Consider the following 19,618-nt stretch of genomic DNA (forward strand, 5'->3'; position numbering starts at 1 on the left):
TTGATGACCTTAGAGTTACGGATCATCCACACGTGGTTCCACTTTACTCACAAAGTAGTGACAAAGCAACTACTGGAAGATATTCTGAACTTTACACTCGAATTACACTGTGTTGCAATTTAAGATAACATAAGATATTTTAGATCCAAACTTGAAATAAAGCTGATTAAATTTTCAATTAGGCTGAACTTAAGAAATGCATTGTCCTACGGACTTAGCAGAGACGCGCGTAGATGGAGATCTTACCACTTCAGATGCTCTGCGCGGACAGACTGACCTGGGCCCCTACTGAGGGTGCTTCACAGATACAAACGGAAGGGACAAGAGAGGCAGCTTCCTATACCAACATGACACTGGACGGACAGGACCATACCAAGAATAGAAACCTCTTTGCTTTTAGAAAGTGTAGCTACCTGTTCCGACGTTGGTCCTACTGTTCTCTAGCAGACAGGCTTGTCTGCTACCATCAAGCATGCAACTAGAAATACATTTGCTCATTGATCCTTTCACACAGAAGGGAAGGGGGATGACAGTATCTTATCATATACAGTATATAAAAGAAAGCGAATGTAGGTTCCGTATGAGATGAATTATAAACTGTGTTTTAAAGTGTAGTAGTGTGACAGATCGTTCCTGTTTATGTGTAAAAGTAACACGTTCCACTGCTCAGTCTCCTCCCAGATAGAGTCAGAAACACCACAGTAAATTTAGAAGAGGAATTTATGTCATAAATGACAAATGATTTAAGAAATTAACATGAAAGGAATCCAACAGAGACCTTTCAATGTTTAAAACAATGAGAACCTTTGCACCACTCTGAAATCTTATTAACATCTGACTGACACTTGGCTACTTTTTTCAGATTGTACTTCCTTACAGATAACTGGATCATCTGGAGAATAGTCTGAAGTTAGAATTACAACAGAGTACCAGACCGTTAATATGCAATATGAACTGCAAGGAACCGAAAACACCTGTAGTCACTTCCACCGAAAAGACTCAAAGTAGGAATAGGAAGGAAGAAAAAATATCTTTGTAGACACAATAGTTTCAGTTTCCGGAGCTCTTTTCAGCTATGCTGATTACGCACGTTCCCATTTGAATTTCTGGAGTACATTTTCTCCATTTTCCCGATGCTGTCAGGCAATGTAAAGGTCACCATTCTGTTCGGCTTTACTAGTTTTCCGAGGAAAGTACTGTACGCCATATCTCTGTATGCATGAGATAGAGCAAAAGAGTGACATCCTCGCTTACAAGTTAACTAGGCAAGAGACGCCATTCGTATTCATTTCACGCAGCTATCAAATCGCAGCAAGTGTTAAGGAGCCAGCGGCGGTCGCCGAGGACTCGTGTAGCAGGCTGTTCGTTACAGGGGACGCCCATCAGCGGCTACCCCCGGCCACGAGGGAGCCGGCTCTAGAGGTCCGGGTCGGGATCAGGTCGCGGGTGTCATTAGCCAATTACGGCGCATTACGCGTCTGAATGGCGGCGCACCCTCGCTCCGTCGCCGCCACTGACTCACCAGCTCATTAAGCGCTCACCAGAAACGGCAGCGAAGCTGAGCCCGGAGCACCAAGTTGTGATTCCCCACTGCATACTTTTTCCCCCCTTAGCGTTTCCTGAAGGGTCCGATTTGGTTCGCCATGAATTCCTAGCTCTTGCATCCAAGTTTCTGGATTGATTGTTCGATATTCAGACTTGAAAGTTCATAATACACTGCTATGGAAAAGGTGGTACACCTGGAAAGACGACGTCGATTTAGATCCGACGACGACATATGCCCTCTCGAGGACAGTAGTTGCACTGATAATGGTTTCGACGTCGTCTGCCAGCACATAGTGTAGTGGTGTAGCCATCTGTCTACCATTTAATAGGGAATGCACACAGCCAGAAGGTTCTGTGTGGTGCATGCTTTTGAAGCAAGCAGGGAACCTAGACGCGGAGACGCTATTCGTACTTCCTACAGCCAACTGAACGAATCTGAAAGGGGTCCAATTGTGGCGGGATGGTCCTTTCAGATAAATGCCACACGAGTTTGATGTGCTGCGTCAGTTGTGCAACGATGTTGGTATGAGTGGTCACGTTGTAAGTAAGCTGTTTATGCTCTCTTATTGGCAACGTTACGTAGCGCTCTGTATGAAAATCACTCGCTGTGCTGTGTGCAGTATGTGGCTAGTTTGCATTGTTGTCTGCCATTGTAGTGTTGGGCAGCTGGATGTGAACAGCGCGTAGCGTTGCGCAGTTGGAGGTGAGCCGCCAGGAGTGGTGGATGTGGGGAGAGAGATGGCGGAGTTTTGAAATTTGTAATACTGGATGGCATGAACTGCTATATATATTATGATTATTAAGGTAAATACATTGTTTGTTCTCTATTAAAATCTTTCATTTGCTAACTATGCCTATCAGTAGTTAGTGCCTTCAGTAGTTTGAATCTTTTATTTAGCTGGCAGTAGTGGCGCTCGCTGTATTGCAGTAGTTCGAGTAATGAAGATTTTTGTGAGGTAAGTGATTTGTGAAACGTATAGGTTAATGTTAGTCAGGGCCATTCTTTTGTAGGGATTTTTGAAAGTCAGATTGCATTGCGCTAAAAATATTGTGTGTTAGTTTAAGCTCAGTCCTCTACAATTTTTCTATGTGGCTACTTTGCATTGTTGTCTGCTATTGTAGTGTTGGGCAGCTGGATGTGAACAGCGCGTAGCGTTGAGCAGTTGGAGGTGAGCCGCCAGCAGTGGTGGATGTGGGGAGAGAGATGGCAGAGTTTTGAAATTTGTAATACTGGATGGCATGCACTACTATATATATTATGATTATTAAGATAAATACATTGTTTGTTCTCTATTAAAATATTTCATTTGCTAACTGTGCCTATCAGTAGTTAGTGCCTTCCGTAGTTTGAATCTTTTATTTAGCTGGCAGTAGTGACGCTCGCTGTATTGCAGTAGTCCGAGTAATGAAGATTTTTGTGAGGTAAGTGATTTGTGAAACGTATAGGTTAATGTTAGTCAGGGCCATTCTTTTGTTGGGATTTTTGAAAGCCAGATTGCGTTGCGCTAAAAATATTGTTTGTCAGTTTAAGCATAGTCTTGTATAATTTTTCAAAGGGTACGTTTCAACGTGAACATTGTCACATCCATAGTTTATGATCGTCCACGCAGCACAGACGCCCGCTACGAGCGTCACGTAGTAAGGGCAGCAGTGGCAGACCATACAGCTGTCATAGCACAGATAAAAAGGCTTATGAGTCAAGGCGCATAAACACAAACTTTTGCAAACCGGTTATTAGCAGTGCGACTACGGACGCGCACACCTCTAGCGCCTCTTCCACTGTCACTGAAACGACGTGCACGGCTCGACTTGTGCCGTTTGAGCACTTGGAATGGCGCACCATGCTTTCCGACGATAAAAGCAGATTCTGTCTGCACACAAGTGATGGTCTTTCGCGAGTACGACGTAGACCTCGTGAGCGCTGTCTCGTAGGGTGCTTTCGTCCAGCACACACTCGCCCCACACTGGGTATTACGGTTTGCGGTGCAGCAGGCTACAGCTCTCGTTCACCTTTGGTGTGTCTGGAGGGGACGCTAAACGACGCTCGGTACGTGCAAAATGTTGTTAGACACGATCTTTTGCCATTCTTGCAACAGGAAGGTAATGTGTTGTTCCAACAGGATAATGCTCGTCCACTCATTTCCTGTGACACTCAGCGTGGTGTGCAAGACTTGCAGCAACTCCCTGGGCAGCACTCCCTCATGACTTGTTTCCAATCGAGCACGTGTGGAATATGATGGGGCGAGAAGTGACTCGTGCGACTCAACCGACAACTCTTACAGAACTACGTAACAAGTCGAGCAGGCGTAGCGTAACGCATCCGAGGACAGTATTTACGATGTGTACGATCGACTTGATGCCAGCCAGCACCCGCATTGCCGACCATGGAGGCTACGCCATGTACGAAAATCAGTGTTTCAGCATGAGCCTCTACCTGGTACTTCATAATCACTTGTGCTATTGATCTGTAAATGTAATCATTTCAAGTACTCCTCATGCACTGTTGCAACAATAAATCTAGGAAACCTCTAAATGGTTCTACTAATGTTTTTACGACAGTGTAGATCGAGAAAAGACAATAGCAAACTTCCTCCAGAACTAGGTTTAAGGCAGCTCTTAGATTTCCATGTTTATCGTAATGTTCGTTTTGGATATGTTGTAAGTAAATATACGAATACTAGGTTGGGCATATTTTTACTAGTAATACGTCATCCTCTGTGATCATATTTTATTTTCCTGCTTGCGTTCAACGCGTTTCTGCCGAGCGAGGTGGCGCAGTGGTGAGCACACTGGACTCGCATTCGGGAGGACGACGATTCAATTCCGCATCCGGCCATCCTGATTTAGGTTTTCCGTGATTTCCCTAAATCAGTTCCGGCAAACGCCGGGATGGTTGCTTTGAAAGGACACGGCCGACTTCCTTCCCCATCCTTCCCTAATCCGATGAGACCGATGACCTCACAGTTTGGTCTCCTCCCCCCACATCAACCCAACCCAACTCTCAAAGCGTTTCGGAGATGATACTTAGTTCTGAAACAACACATAAACGCTTTTGAGTGTTTCACCTAGTTCAGATGGTCAAAAATGTCAAAACAGTTCTTGAATATGGGTGTTTAGCTACAAATGCGTTGGTCTTAAACAGAAAAATCTAATGAATGGAGACCATATTAGTAATCATCCCTAACCCCTAGAAGATACAGCACAGAAAGCCCAGCATGGGAAAGTCTGTTGACGATGCTGTGAACAAAAGGCTCTCAAAATTACACATAAAAACCTGTACATGAACAGCAGAATTGGAATTGATTTCGGTAAAGAGATAGCATCTGAAAATCACGCAAATTGAGGAGTAAAATAAGAGTATAGCTTGTCACCAACATTATGCAGTATCTGTATAGGCTGACATAATCAAAGAAAGGAGAAGAGATAGAATACCATCAAGCATAAATATTGGGAAGAAAAAGCATATCAACATGATGTTATACAAGGATCACTAATTTGTCATACAAGACAGTGAAGACAAATTACAAATGAATTAGGAGTAAGCTTCAATCTCTCTATAAAAATGGATCAGATGGCTCTGAGCACTATGGGACTTAACTTCTGAGGTCATCAGTCGCCTAGAACTTAGAACTAATTAAACCTAACTAACCTAAGGACATCACACACGTCCATGCCCGAGGCAGGATTCGAACCTGCGACCGTAGTGGTCGCGCGGTTCCAGACTGAAGCGCCTAGAACCGCTAGGCCACATCGGATGGCAATCTCTCTACATCTAAAAGTTAAACTAAAACCACGGATTTTTCCCGGTATTCATCCGGAATGAACAAAAAGTCCTCAATCGTAAACCGAAATAACAGGTAGACCATTTCCAGTATTTGGGATATGACGTGTCAAAAAAATGGCTCTGAGCACTATGCGACTTAACTTCTGAGGTCATCAGTCGCCTAGAACTTAGAACTAATTAAACCTAACTAATCTAAGGACATCACACACATCCATGCCCGAGGGAGGATTCGAACCTGCGACCGTAGCGGTCTCGCGGTTCCAAACTGTAGCGCCTAAACCGGACGGTCACTCCGGCCGGCTATGACGTGTCATTTGAACAGGATATTGCTACACAGAAATAAACTTACCATCCTATTTGAGGCACAATAATGAGAAAACTTCAGGATAAAACAAGAAAGAAACACAACTTAAATTTAATAAAGTCACATGGCAGGTCCCCTTTATTATATGGGGCGTGTGACCTACAAGTACTTATTGATTTTTATTCAATACATCCCCGAGACAAGATTTAGCATAGGCACGGTTCGGCGATGCATGACTCTGTTTAGAGTTTTGGCTTGGTGTAGTCACTGGCTCGAGCAGTGAAAATCTGCTTTGATGCCCAAAAATTAAACTCGCTGCAAAGTAGTCGTAATCTGTGATCCTGCAGTCTAATGCAGTGTAATGCAAATTATTAAATAAAACAAGTTGAAATAAAGGAGAATAATAATAATACCTGAAAAGGGGCTATATTGTACTGAATAAATTATTCAATAGACACGTCTTTAATGCTCTAATAGTGATATAAAATATCACAAACAATTTATTAATTTTAAATTATGAGTATGTTTTAAAACTGGCTGCATTAATTTTTAATTAATTAGATTAGAAACCAAGTAATAACCTAGGCATAAGTGGGATAGTTAAGCAGTGAGAGATACAGGGAATTCTATACTGCATTCATTTGCCGTGGAACTGTGGGGACTATGACGATTTCACACTGTCACACAATTAAAAAGATATAACAAGTACAAATTTTGACTTGTCTTAAGAACAGAAGAAAAAATCTGTGGCTAGAGTAGACAGGTTGCAAGGGAGAAAAAACAGGTATTTTTGAGAGTTTAGATGAATAGTTCTTTCAAACTAGCGACAAAATTATTGCACATGAGAGGCGGGAAAATTCAAAAGTTCCTTCAAAAACTTTCACCACATCAGTTTTCTGCGTAGACGAAATTCATCTTCATCACTTGAAAACTTGGAATGTTTTTAGCTTTGCCGATTTCAAATAGGTAAATCTGGAGGCTACCCCGAAGCGAAGGAAGTTTGCTTTCTTGGAAGAAGAATCATGCATCCAGGAGGCAGCAAGAAGGTTATAAGAAGCAGATTAACGCACTGTGATCTACCTCTGCGGAATTCTGCTCTCTTTTTGTCACTCTAAGATCGACTGGAAGCACTCGACATAGATGTAATCGACTGCTTTTGTGAGAGGCTCTTTGTACATCATAGCTACAGTAAATCTTTTGCATAGCTAAAGTTTAGAATACACCTTTAAGACACCCACAGTTAGGTTATTTCTTACACACGCTGCAAGTTCCTGGAATCAAAATACAGTTTGAGATCCAATAGCTGACACCCATTCTCATCCTAATAATCTTCTTAACTGTTCAATAAAGCCATGTATGCCGGGTAATGACAGTCACCAGGAATTAGGACACAAGTGCTATGCCTGTCAGAACAGCTATGGCTACAGTTCTAGACAGGTGGTGATATAGAAATCACAGGTATTTTTGAGACTTTAGCGGAATACCTTTTTCAAACTACTGATAAAGTTACTACATATGAGAGATGGTGAAATCTGAAACCTCCTTCCAGATATCGCATCACACCAGTTTTCTACTGAGAAGAACTTCACTTTCAATTACTTGTAAACCTGGAATGTTTTCAACTTTGCCGATTTTAAATGGGTGAATTTGCAGATCATGTAGCACGTGAAGCAAAGGAATTCTGCTACCTTGGAAGATAAGTTATGCATCGAGGACAAAGAAGGAAGGATATAAGAAGCAGTCTAACGATCTACTTTTGCAGAATTCTCCTTTTTGTCAGTCTAAGATTGAGTCCAGGCACTCGACATAGATGTAATCGACTGCTTCGGTGAAAGGCTGGTTGTTCATCTTAGCGAAAATTGCTGCATAATTGTAGTCTACAGTATAGCTTTAAGATCTAATAGCTGACACTACCTCTTAGATTATGACACATACACACTGCCAGCTTCTGGTGTTAGGATGCTATGTGAGATTTATTTGCTGAAGTAGCTGTCACGCATTGTTAGCTTATTAATGTTCTTAATGTTTTACTAAAACCTTGTATTTAGGGTAATAACAGCCACCATGACTGAGCACACAAGTGTTATGTCTGACGTTCTACAGCTTCCCTATGAGGGAGGGAGGCTCTGATTGCCGCATACACACTGCGTCCTGATCGTTGGACTCTGGCGAAATGCTTTCACCAGTACTGCACACATTCCATCACCAGAGATGGAAGCACCGCTCGCCGCATATGCTATGTCTTGATCATTGGATCAGGCGTTAGATTGATATATTCATAGTGTCCGCCATGCATTCATAATGTGTGGCTCAGTATGTTACAATTTAATAATGGTAATATGTGGGGTAATTTGTTACAGTTTCATTGTAACATAGAGATGTATGGGGCTAGTATTGTCGCTGCTGAGAGACAAAAAAAAAATGGTTCAAATGGCTCTGAGCACTATGGGACTTAATATCTGTGGTCATCAGTCTCCTAGAACTTAGAACTACTTAAACCTAACTAACCTAAGGACATCACATACATCCTTGCCCGAGGCAGGATTCGAACCTGCGACCGTAGCAGTCGCGTGGTTCCGGACTGAGCGCCTAGAACCGCGAGACCACCGCGGCCGGCTGTTGAGAGACAGTTTATATTCCTGTGGGGTTGGAGATCACCTGCCACAGGGGAGTAAATTGTCCAGTCTAGCTAATTGTATGTCTTATAGGACGATGACTTCGACTATAACTGGAAACAATAGGGAAATGCAATCGTAATTTGGGAGCCTCTACATATTAAGACCTTAAAGTCCCAAATTCGTCTTTTACCTAATACTGATATTTTTAACATTTGTTCCCAAAGCGTCATTACATCATAAAATGTAAAGTAGATTTGGAAGAGTCGTGGTCCAGTGGAGGCGAATTTTCCACGACATACAGGTAATGAGCATTCACTTATGATGGATGCGACATTTATTACTGTGGGTATGTTCTGATTATGTTCCAGTAATACCACCTCATCGTAGTCCGAAGAAAAAAGTCGTGTACATTATTCACGTCTGAGCCGCATAACATACTGTTGAATTCTTGAATTTTGTGGATATGAGGTAGGAAATACATCTATCCGCTCACTTAACTGAACAAATACGAAAACCGCCTGGAAAACACAGAAAGTAGGCTGTTGAACTAAAGTAACATGTTAGTCAATCTAACGCGAGAATTTGATCCTTCTTGAAAAGTTTGGAAAAAAGTTTTACACAATGATAGTGTAATCTTTCTTTATTTTTTTATTTTTTATCACTCTTCAGGCTGGTTTAACGGCCTTGCCGCAGCGGATAGACCGGTTCCCGTGAGATCACCGAAGTTAAGCGCTGTTGGGCGTGGTCGGCACTTGGATGGGTGACCATCCAGGCCGCCTTGCGCTGTTGCCATTTTACGGGGTGCGCTCAGCCTCGAGATGCCAATTGAGGAGCTACTCGACCGAATAGTAGCGGCTTCGGTCAAGAATACCATCTTATGACCGGGAAAGCGGTGTGCTGACCCCACGCCCCTCCTATCCGCATCCTCCTCCGAGGATGACACGGCGATCAGATGGTCCCGGTAGGCCACTCGTGGCCTGAAGACGGAGTGCCTCTGGCTGGTTTGATGCAGCTCCATGAATTCTCACCATCTCAGAGCAGCACTCGTGTCCAACGTCATCAGTTATTTGTTGGGTGTATTCCATCTGTATCTTCCTTACCGTGGAAGTTAGTCCTTCATGTTTTAACAAGTCCTATTTCTTTTTGCCGACGATCCACATGTACCTCTCCTCGTCCATTCTTTGAGCAACGTCATCATTTCTTGTCGTGTCAGCCCACTTACTTTTTCTGTAGCACTACATCTCAAACGATTCGATTCTCTTTGTCCCTCATACAATTTTATTCTCTTTGCTTACAGTTTTTCCACAGTGTTGTGCTTCAAGGGTACATTCTCGTAACTTTCCTCCTCAAATTAAGGCTGATGCTTGGTACTAGTAGGTTTATTTAGACAAGGAATTTATTTTGACCAAGTATGCCGTCTTTGCATTTAGTGGTCAGCTTATTTATGCTTGGTTTGGCCATCCTATGTAACACACAGATGCTGAAAGAAGCGCTTGGTGCTACTAATACTTCTCACATTGTAACCTCCCCACAAAAATGAAGGAAAGTAATTAAATATTAATGGAACCAAGTGTAACCTTCCCAGAAATATATTTTGAAAGGACAATAATTAAATGTTAATGGTAATCGTGTTAAACGTAACCTTCCAGCAAATTCTTACAAGACAATACAAATGTTAATGTGAATAGAGCCAAGTGTGATTTCCCAGCAAAAATAAAAAGAAAAGTCTATGATAATGAAAACGTGCCAAAAGTTATTTCCCCACAAGATTACTGAATAATAATGACCCTAATGTTGTTGAGCTCCCACAAAACATCGTTAAATTGAAATAAAAGCGACTGTACCTTCGGTACAAAAATATTGAAAAATAATGACCCAATGTAAACTCGACACAAAAATTGAGAAATGAACATTCAATTGTAATGATTTTTTTCTTTTTAATAACGATTGCTTTGAAAACAGAATTATTATTGGGGCATTTCTTGAACAAATTAATTACAATTACAATACATTATTAGCTGAGCGCAATGCTGCTTCATTACCTTATTTAACAATATACCTCGTCCTGAATCGTGACCAGAGACCCATGTCGACGCCCGCCGACTCCGACCGAGTACATCTCGCAACTGCTAAAGCGCAACTGAACTACATGCTCTCGCGACTCGCTACGTACCACAACTGCGTCCAACTCGGAACTGCACACTCGCGCGGCCAAGCGCAGACTAGCAACGATAAATAACTCTCTGGTCAGAGATTCTCTCATGCCTCGCCATCGCTGTACTGAATACACTGAACACATACGTGTTTCAACATCTATGGCTTTAATCATACCTACGCTTGCGATCATCATTGCAGTCGAGTGGTGAGAGAAATGAAGAATACTGTCACCTGGATTTCTTGTACACAAACCAGGAAAAGGGAAAACTGGGCCCTGCTGCGGCTGTCTACTACAAAACTTTTAAAAAAAATCTATTTCGTGGACCTACTTGGAAGGAATGATTAACCACAAACAGAGGGTACTGATCCGTAACACCCTGAGATGTTCTTCTCTCGCTTTGGGTTTGTCGGCCAGAGCACTGAGGTTCGGAGAGGAGGGCTGATTTTGATTGGCAGTGGTTTGTAGAGAGACCGTTGCGGGCCGCGCCTGGTGCTCTGGTACGGAGAATTGCTGCGGTGAGTTGCCATATCAGAAGAGCAGTGGAGGCGCGGCTGTATTTGATGCTGCGCGGGGTCTTCCTTGTAGCGGAATCGAAGACAGGCAGGGTCAGGAAGCAGACGCAGTCGCTGTTCGTGGGCTGTTTTTGCCTGCCTGCGCCCGTCGTAGCCTGTCCTGGGGATGGTGCAATGCCTGCTACCTTCCTGTGCCGCTGCCTTGCTGCTGCAGATCTGACCTTCAAGTGGGTTCGTGCTCCATGCTGTTTATGGCGTTGAAATCATTTTGCCCGGTACTAGCCGTTTTGCCGGATTAGTGCGTTGTCCAGTCTCGGTCAATTGCTCTGGCAGTGCCCAGTTCGTTATTTGCACGTTGTGCTAGTACGGTTCAAAATTTTTGACAGTGTTACTGTTTGTGAGGACATGGAAGGCTTGGTAGAAATCTGTCAGTTATGTTAAGGGTTTTTAATAATGTGCTAAAGCCACATACTCCTTTGGTTGTGAGATCTCAAAGAAATTACTTGATTCCTTACAAGAAGTTATGCCATAAATATCTGTGTTTAATATTTTAAAGGAAAAAGGTTTTGGTATTAAATCAAGGTTTGTAAATATTACTAGTGGTTGTTTGAAGGGAGTTGAAAGGCACTGTCGTGAGGGGTTCTCTGTTCACTTAAGAGGGACTCTGAAAGAGATATTGCTAATTATATTTCTGTGGATAAGTTAACGAACGGAATTTGTTTATAGACACTCTGTTCATGGAAGATTGTGCCCAAACGTCAGTTACTTATCTTATACAATAAAGCATGGCCGCCGTGGCAACTTTGAAAGTGATCCCTGTGCTAATATCATTTTCTTGTGTCTTAAATCAAGCTGTTGTTAGTCTAGCTGTACGGCCTATGGCGTTGCGTCGGATCGCGTGACCTAGTTAACTGAACGGTACACGCTATTTCTGGTTTGTCAAGCTCAACAACTCTATAATTCACATTGATTGTTTATAAATTCTCTAACTAAGATGTTATCATTAAGTCTTGGTGATTGCAGTAAATTTCAAGGAAGATTTAAGTGCTTTTAGCTAACTTTTTAAATAAATTAAAACCAAATATTTGAAGTTAAATTTTCATGCTATTGAAGTTTGATTCGAGTTAATTTTTGTAACGGGTTTTGGTAACTAAATTTAAACTAAACTTGCTGGCTTTTTTGTAGGGTTATTTGTTTTGCCGCTCTTTGGCTGTATCTTAACTTAAGCTTTTAAAGGTAGCGTGGCCGAAACATTTTAAAGGTATTCCTTTATAAAACTGCAGCTGGAAATCAGTGTGTGTCTATGCTGTTATCAGTAGTGGATTGTTTCATGTTTTTTACAATTAAAGAAATAAATAAATATTAATTTTGTTTATCCTCAAACTGGACTCAGAGCTTCCACCCCCAGCAGCTCTGTGCCCTCAATCCTCCTTTCAGTTACAAAGCGCTTCTCTTGACATTTATGTCTAGACTGCCATCGCCACTATACCCAGGAATAAGAAGAGAAGTAATTTACACCGTCTGTTTTAATTAACCATTCCATCCATCCGTAACTGGGCCCATAAAACTGATTTTTTTTTTTCAGTATATCTGCGTCAAAGTACTACAATTACGTCATGGTGGTGTATCGAGCACTCACATGGGTCTGAATCGCCTTTTCAGCAAAATGTTTATTTTTATGCTTCGGAGTCGTGGACATCACTGTGTCAAAGATGTTAGGACAATGATGTAGCGATACGGTATCAACCACCTGAAGGGCTACAGTTCTTGACCGCTGTTAGGTGGGTGCTGGCATTGTGTCATGTCTTCATGACATGGATGCGGTAAGGTTTATGTACGCACATAAGACATTCGTCTCGTTTCTTTGTTTACATCCAGCCGGTCTTGCGCCCTTGACAAATTTAAAACATCTTTAAACTTAATTCTTCTTTTGAAACTGACCATGAGTGAGAAATGTGCGAGCTGTTATAGGCTAGTAAGTAGAGGGATTCGTTACCAATCCCGTAGGAAATATTTTTACTAGGGAGAATGTTGGGAGAACACAAGACGTTCTCTCCTGGAACTGCAGAGTATGCTGTAGGAACATTTTGATTGGGAAACAGGAAAGCAAGGAAGCAAGAAAGGAACTGATAAGGTTGGTTGTTTGGTTTGTGGGATTGAAAGGACCAGACTGCTACGGTCATCGGTCCCGAACTGATAAGGATAAAGGGCGATAGGGGGGAGGAGGGTGACTGAGAACTGGCAGCTGGTAGAAGGATAGGAAGAAAGAGAATGCGATCTGATAGTTTTATCATCAACACCAAAAACAGCTTTCTACCACTGCCAGAGTTAGGTGGAGAAGAGCGTCAGGTAGAACGAGGAACAGGAAATTTGCAGCACACTTCAACCAAAGCCAAGAAGCCTAGGTATCTACAAAGTGTTAGGAAGAAGAAAGTGCTGCTGCTAGGTAGAAGCCATGGGCGAGGTGTAGGCCCTCGGTTACAGGATAGTTTAGGGGCAGCGTACCAGGCCACCAATATCTTCAAGCCAAATGCAGGGCTAAGTCATGTGATAGAAGACTTAGGGTCTTTATGTAATGACTTTACAAAAGAGGGCCATGGAGCCATAGTGGATGGGCGGGAAACAGTTTGGACAGGGATGGGGCATATGACATAGGTGGTGACCAGCACAAGATAGTTTCCCTGACTCGTGGTAGCAATGTGCAATTTGTTGACCTGTTTTGGCGTCAAGAACCACCACGCCTTGATGGAGCTGCAAGGCAAAACAATGTGGGGTTAGGGATGGCTCTGAGAGCAGCCAACTTTGCTCATGTTTCTCTGGTGCCCGACAGGACTATCAACACATGGGGTTTCACTAGGCATGGCCTACACCTAAACAGGACTGGGAAGTGAAGTTTGGTACAGCTGATTAATGAAAGTATAGGGGGTGGATCTCGGGCCACACATGGTCAAATACGTGTTGTCATGGGTAGGAATAATAAGTATTTTTTAGGATAAATCCAGACAACAGGTTCCCCTTCCTAAAGAGTGTCTCCAGCAGTTTAAAAAATACTGAAACAATCACTCACCAGACAAATTTTAACACTTCAAATATCACACATACCAGACGTAACATAGAAACACCAGCCATTGGAAAGAGTAACATGGAGCATTTCGCAGACTTAACAATCCTCCATCAAAACATGCAATCAATAAAAAATAAAATATAACTATTAGAAGATGAGCTCTAATCTTTGAACTGCACAGTAGTTTGTGTTACTGAGCACTGCTGTAGAGATACAGAAAACCAACATGTAATAGTATCATTGTAGGAAAGGGCAAATTCTTGCTGCAGTACTGCTTCAAGGGGTGGAAGGTTATGCATTTATGTCAGGAAAGGAACATAGTTCAAATCAAGATATGACTTCGGTACAGACAAACACTATGAAATATCAGCTATCGAATTAACAGGGCTTGATATCACCAAGAAATTAATCATTTTGTGTGTATAAATCTCCCATTAGTAGTATGGACACTTTTTCCAGTAAATTAACGGAAGTTCTAGAAAAAGTCTGAAGTACAAAGGTCAACATAATTCTGTGTATGTGCATTAACATCAACACTAATATGATAAATTAATCCAGCAGCACAACTCATAAATATTACACAAAGTCTTGGCATGTCCCTATTGGTCAATACTGCAAGAAGGGTTACGACAACGATTTCATCAGCAATTGATCATGTGGCCACAAATATGGACAGGGAAACATGTGATGTAGCTGTAAAAGATCTTGGACTATCAGACCATCTCTGTCAAATAACAACAGTAAAGTCAGGAATCGAATCATTCTCTAAACTACAAGCCTACAAACGACATCTATCAGAGATCAAAATAAAAGATTTTTCAAAAGAACTACCAAAACAAAGCTGGGATGAAGTGTATAAGAAAACCAATGTGAATACGAAATTCTCTAAATTCTCCACATTATTTAAATTGAACTTTGAAAAGGCATTTACAAAAGTATCCATGTCTGTATCAACATCTTACATAAACAGATGGATAACAGCAGGTATTAAGATGTCCTACCAAACACTTAAATACCTCAGTTCCATGAAAAAGAGTCGCAATGGTCCAGAATTCTTAAATATCTATCATAGATATAAAAAGATCTACAAGCCTACAAACGACATCTATCAGAGATCAAAATAAAAGATTTTTCAAAAGAACTGCCAAAACAAAGTTGGGATGAAGTGTATAAGGAAACCAATGTGAATACGAAATTCTCTAAATTCTCCACATTATTTAAATTGAACTTTGAAAAGGCATTTACAAAAGTATCCATGTCTGTATCAACATCTTACACAAACAGATGGATAACAGCAGGTATTAAGATGTCCTACCAAACACTTAAATACCTCAGTTCCATGAAAAAGAGTCGCAATGGTCCAGAATTCTTAAATATCTATCATAGATATAAAAAGATCTATTGGAAGGTGCAGATTGCTGCAAAAAAGTCATTTAATGACAAAATAATATATAATGTAGAGAATAAAAACAAAGCAGTCTGGGATGTTATTGAAAAGGAAATGGGGAGAGGTAAACAAACACAGAATAACACACTGCTAAGGGAGGGGAATAAGGAAATAAATGATCCACAACACTTAGCAAACCTTGTAAACGAGTATTTTTCAACTATTGCAGAGAAGTTACAGCAAAAATTCCCCAAAATAAATATAACAGCTGTAAATAACGTTGCACTAAATACAATGATGTTACTTCCAACCACAGAGAATGAAGTCAATAAAACTGTTCAAAAACTAAAAAGTAAAAAGAGTTTAGGCTTAGATGAAGTACCAGTGTGTGTACTGAAACAATACATAGAGATTATACAAGGCCCCTTAACAAATATAATAAATGAATCCTACACATCAGGGACATTTCCAGAGCAGTAAAAACAGGCAAGAGCTGACCTTTGCTTATTAAAGGTAATGCAGAGGACACAGAAAATTACCACCCCATTTCCCTGCTGTCACTATTCACAAAAATAGTTGAAGCAATTATGAAAGACAGATTAATGAATTACCTGAATAAATACAATCTTTCAAGCGAATAATAGTTTGGTTTCTAAAGTGGCAAAAATATGGAATCAGCCATAGTAGAATTCACAAAAGTTGAACTTGATACTCTTGACAAAGATGAGTGTGTCACAGGCATATTTTTTGATCTTTCTAAGGCCTTTCCTACAGTCGAGCACAAGTTCTATTAAATAAATTAAAAGTATTAGGAATAAGAAGGGTAGCTAATAACTCATTTCGATCATACCTAGCAGATAGGGTACAAAGAGTAGAGATAACACATACTTCAAACAGATCTAAACATTCAGTAAAACACTTATCAGAACTAAAATACATTAATATAGGGGTTCCACAGGGTAGCATATTAGGACCAATACGTGATATACATCAATGACTTTCCAAGTAGAGTTACTCCTGGTGAAAAAATTCTCTTTGTTGATGACAAAAATATTATAGTCACTGAGAAAAAAGATAAATCCTTGCAGAGAAAGCAAATGAAACTCTTAAGGAAGTTTGCAACTGGTCAATAAGCAATAAGGCGACATTGAACATAAAGAAAGCTCATGCTATGAGTTTCAGTTTTTAGAGGGGAAATGACAATGTTAAATTAAATGTAGATAGCACCTCTGCAGACTGTGTAACAAATGCAAAATTTCTAGGAATGAATATTGATTCTCAGTTGAAGTGGTGTGAACACCTGAAGGTACTTGCAAACAGAATGTCACCAGCATGTTATGCCCTTAGAACCCTATCATCAGTGTGTAACATGCACTGTCTTTTAGTTACATACTAGTCGTATGTACGTACACTGTCTTTTAGTTACATACTAGTCATATGTACACTCAATTCTTCGCCATGGCATTCTATTTTGGGGAACAAATGCACAAGATATGAGCACAATTTTCAAACTTCTGAAAAGAACCATAAGAATAATAACAAAGAATAAAGTCAAGCTTATTGTAAAGATCTGTTCAAAACTCTGGGGACTTTAACGGCTCCATGTGAATACATTTACCAGTCAGTTGAACACATCAAAAATAACATTGGTAATTACTGCACAAGCAGCTCTGTCCATGACCATGGAACAATAGCTAGACTCAACTTACATTTACCAAGAAAAAATAAACATAAAATTCAAAACAGCATTTATTATAAAGGCATAAAACTGTATAATAAATTACCAAAAGAGGCTGAACAAATTGCAGAACTACACTCATTTAAAAAGGCAGCTAAAAAGTACTTGGTACGCAATACATTTTATACATTGAAGGATTACTCAGATAAAACAGAGTAGGGATCTTGTAAAAAAAATTTATACAAATAAATAACAAAAGTAATTATAAAACATCCAACATTCCAAATAACACCTTCATACTATGTTTTTTCCCTCCTTCTTTCCTTTTCTAGGAAACCTTACCCCCAAGTTGTGCATATCACAGTAACAACACCTTTTTCTCTTTCTGAACTCAACATCTCACTCATTATAGAGGGATGCTGACTCAGCTTTTTGGGATAGCAAATGGGAAATTGCGGTACAGAAAATAGCCCAGAGATCACCAGTGTGTGTGTGTGTGTGTGTGTGTGTTGTGTATGTTTGTGTGTGTAGTGAGTGAAGTGCTACGAAACAATGTGTGTATGGTGTATGCAGTGACTGATAGTGAGATATGAGTGAACAGTGTGGCATACATTATTTAATAAGTTATTTGTAAAAGGAGTATTGTATACCAGGAGAAAATACAAGGATTGTCTCTAACTAGAAGTCTGTAAATGTATAAAGTGTACGAATTAGCTTACTTTAAATTGATCTAAACTTGTAAATACTTTGACGTGTCATATATCCTTGTAAAAAGAGATCTACACATGAATAAAGCTACTACTACTACTACTACTACCACTATGACGTTTGTTCTCAGCAACCATCTGTAAACTAGTGTACCTGTGGAATTATTATATGGGGCAAATGTGGTACCTCAATTCCAAATAAAAGATACCACTGAAGTTACAAAGGAACTATTTGTGTTGTAGCACTATTGCTAGGCTCTTGAAATCTGCTTTTACATTTTGGAGAAGAATTATCAAAATCGATGCTATCAGTCGTAGTTGGCGAGTAGTTTACTGCAAGTGTATCCTTGAGCAGCAGAAAATGTAACCCTCCTGCGCAGAATCACTGGCAACTACGTTTGTTATTGTGGTCTTCAGTCCTGAGACTGCTTTGATGCAGCTCTCCACGCCACTCTATCCTGTGCAAGCTTCTTCATCTCCCAGTATGTATTGCAGCCTACAGCCTACATCCCCAAGTTGTGCCACAAACTCCTCTTCTCCCCAATCCTATTCAATACCTCCTCATTAGTTATGTGATCTACCCATCTAATCTTCAGCATTCTTCTGTAGCACCACATTTCTAAAGCTTCTATTCTCTTCTTGTCCAAACTAGTTATCGTCGATGTTTCGCTTCCATACATGGCTACACTCCATACATATACTTTCAGAAACGACTTCCTGACACGTAGAATGACGGAAAGAATAAGTGCACAAGTGTTTGGACTCAAATGAGTCCTATTTTAAAAGTGACCGCCAATTAGTGTACTTATTTGGTAGGCACACAAATGAATAGCATCAGATTGTTTCGGCCGAACCAGACAAACGCATTTACAGGTCGAACGTCGAACAGGTTTGTTCCAACTTTTTATACACTTTCACTGAGGTGATCGACTTTTATAACATCACGTACTGACACACTTCAAAGTCAATAAATAACCGTTCATAAGTGCCCTTCAGTAAATAATATGTTAGTAATGCACGTATTCTCCCTTCTTTTGTGACGGCGGAACATGTTAAAAAGTAATTACTGCAGTATAACGATATAACTACCTGGTAAATAAAGACTGCCCTGAAATTTCTGTTACTTGAAATCTCTTTCATATTTTTTGTTTGTTTTGTCAGTGAAGTTCACCTTTACATGAACTAGTTCGGGACTGTAGAGGAAGGTAAAGGCTAGAGGAAGGATTCATATAAAAAAATTGAATTATTTTCTTCAACATTCTACGTCACTGGTAATAGTATTCGGGTTAAGAACGTGTCCGTGCTTTCAACGCTAAATATTTACCTGTAAATGGAGACTGATACATGCTAAGTGGAGCAATTATCAATCCGACTTCCATATTAGATTTAACACAATTTAGTTAGCAACATTACCATACGTGTAGCTTAAGACCGCTTGCAATTTTAGCTTTTTTTCTAATTTTACGAGTACCAAGCACGTTCAAACGCTCGTGGCACATCATGTCAACTAAACGTCACTCTGTAGCAAAGTTTATTTCACGCCTGTTGACTAAAAATGATAAGCTAAACATCCGTCTCCGACCAACGTAACCCTTGTTTCTAAAATCCGCAAACTTCTTTTTTTTTTTTTTCAAGATGGTTTGTGAGGGACGAAGCATGACTTCGGCAGGCTGTGAACCGTTCCTTTCTTTTACGAAACAAAGTGCAATAATCCATGAAAGTGTGCGCATAACGAAGCATCAGCAAGTATTTTAATACTGTGGATACCACAATGAAGATGCACGATCTGGTATGTATCATTGTATTTCACTTGCAAGTATGTAGTTGAGAGCACTTTATAATGTATATTTATTTGCTACAT

The sequence above is a fragment of the Schistocerca cancellata genome, chromosome 7 (genome assembly GCF_023864275.1).
Source record: "Schistocerca cancellata isolate TAMUIC-IGC-003103 chromosome 7, iqSchCanc2.1, whole genome shotgun sequence".
In the NCBI taxonomy this organism is placed as follows: domain Eukaryota; kingdom Metazoa; phylum Arthropoda; class Insecta; order Orthoptera; family Acrididae; genus Schistocerca; species Schistocerca cancellata.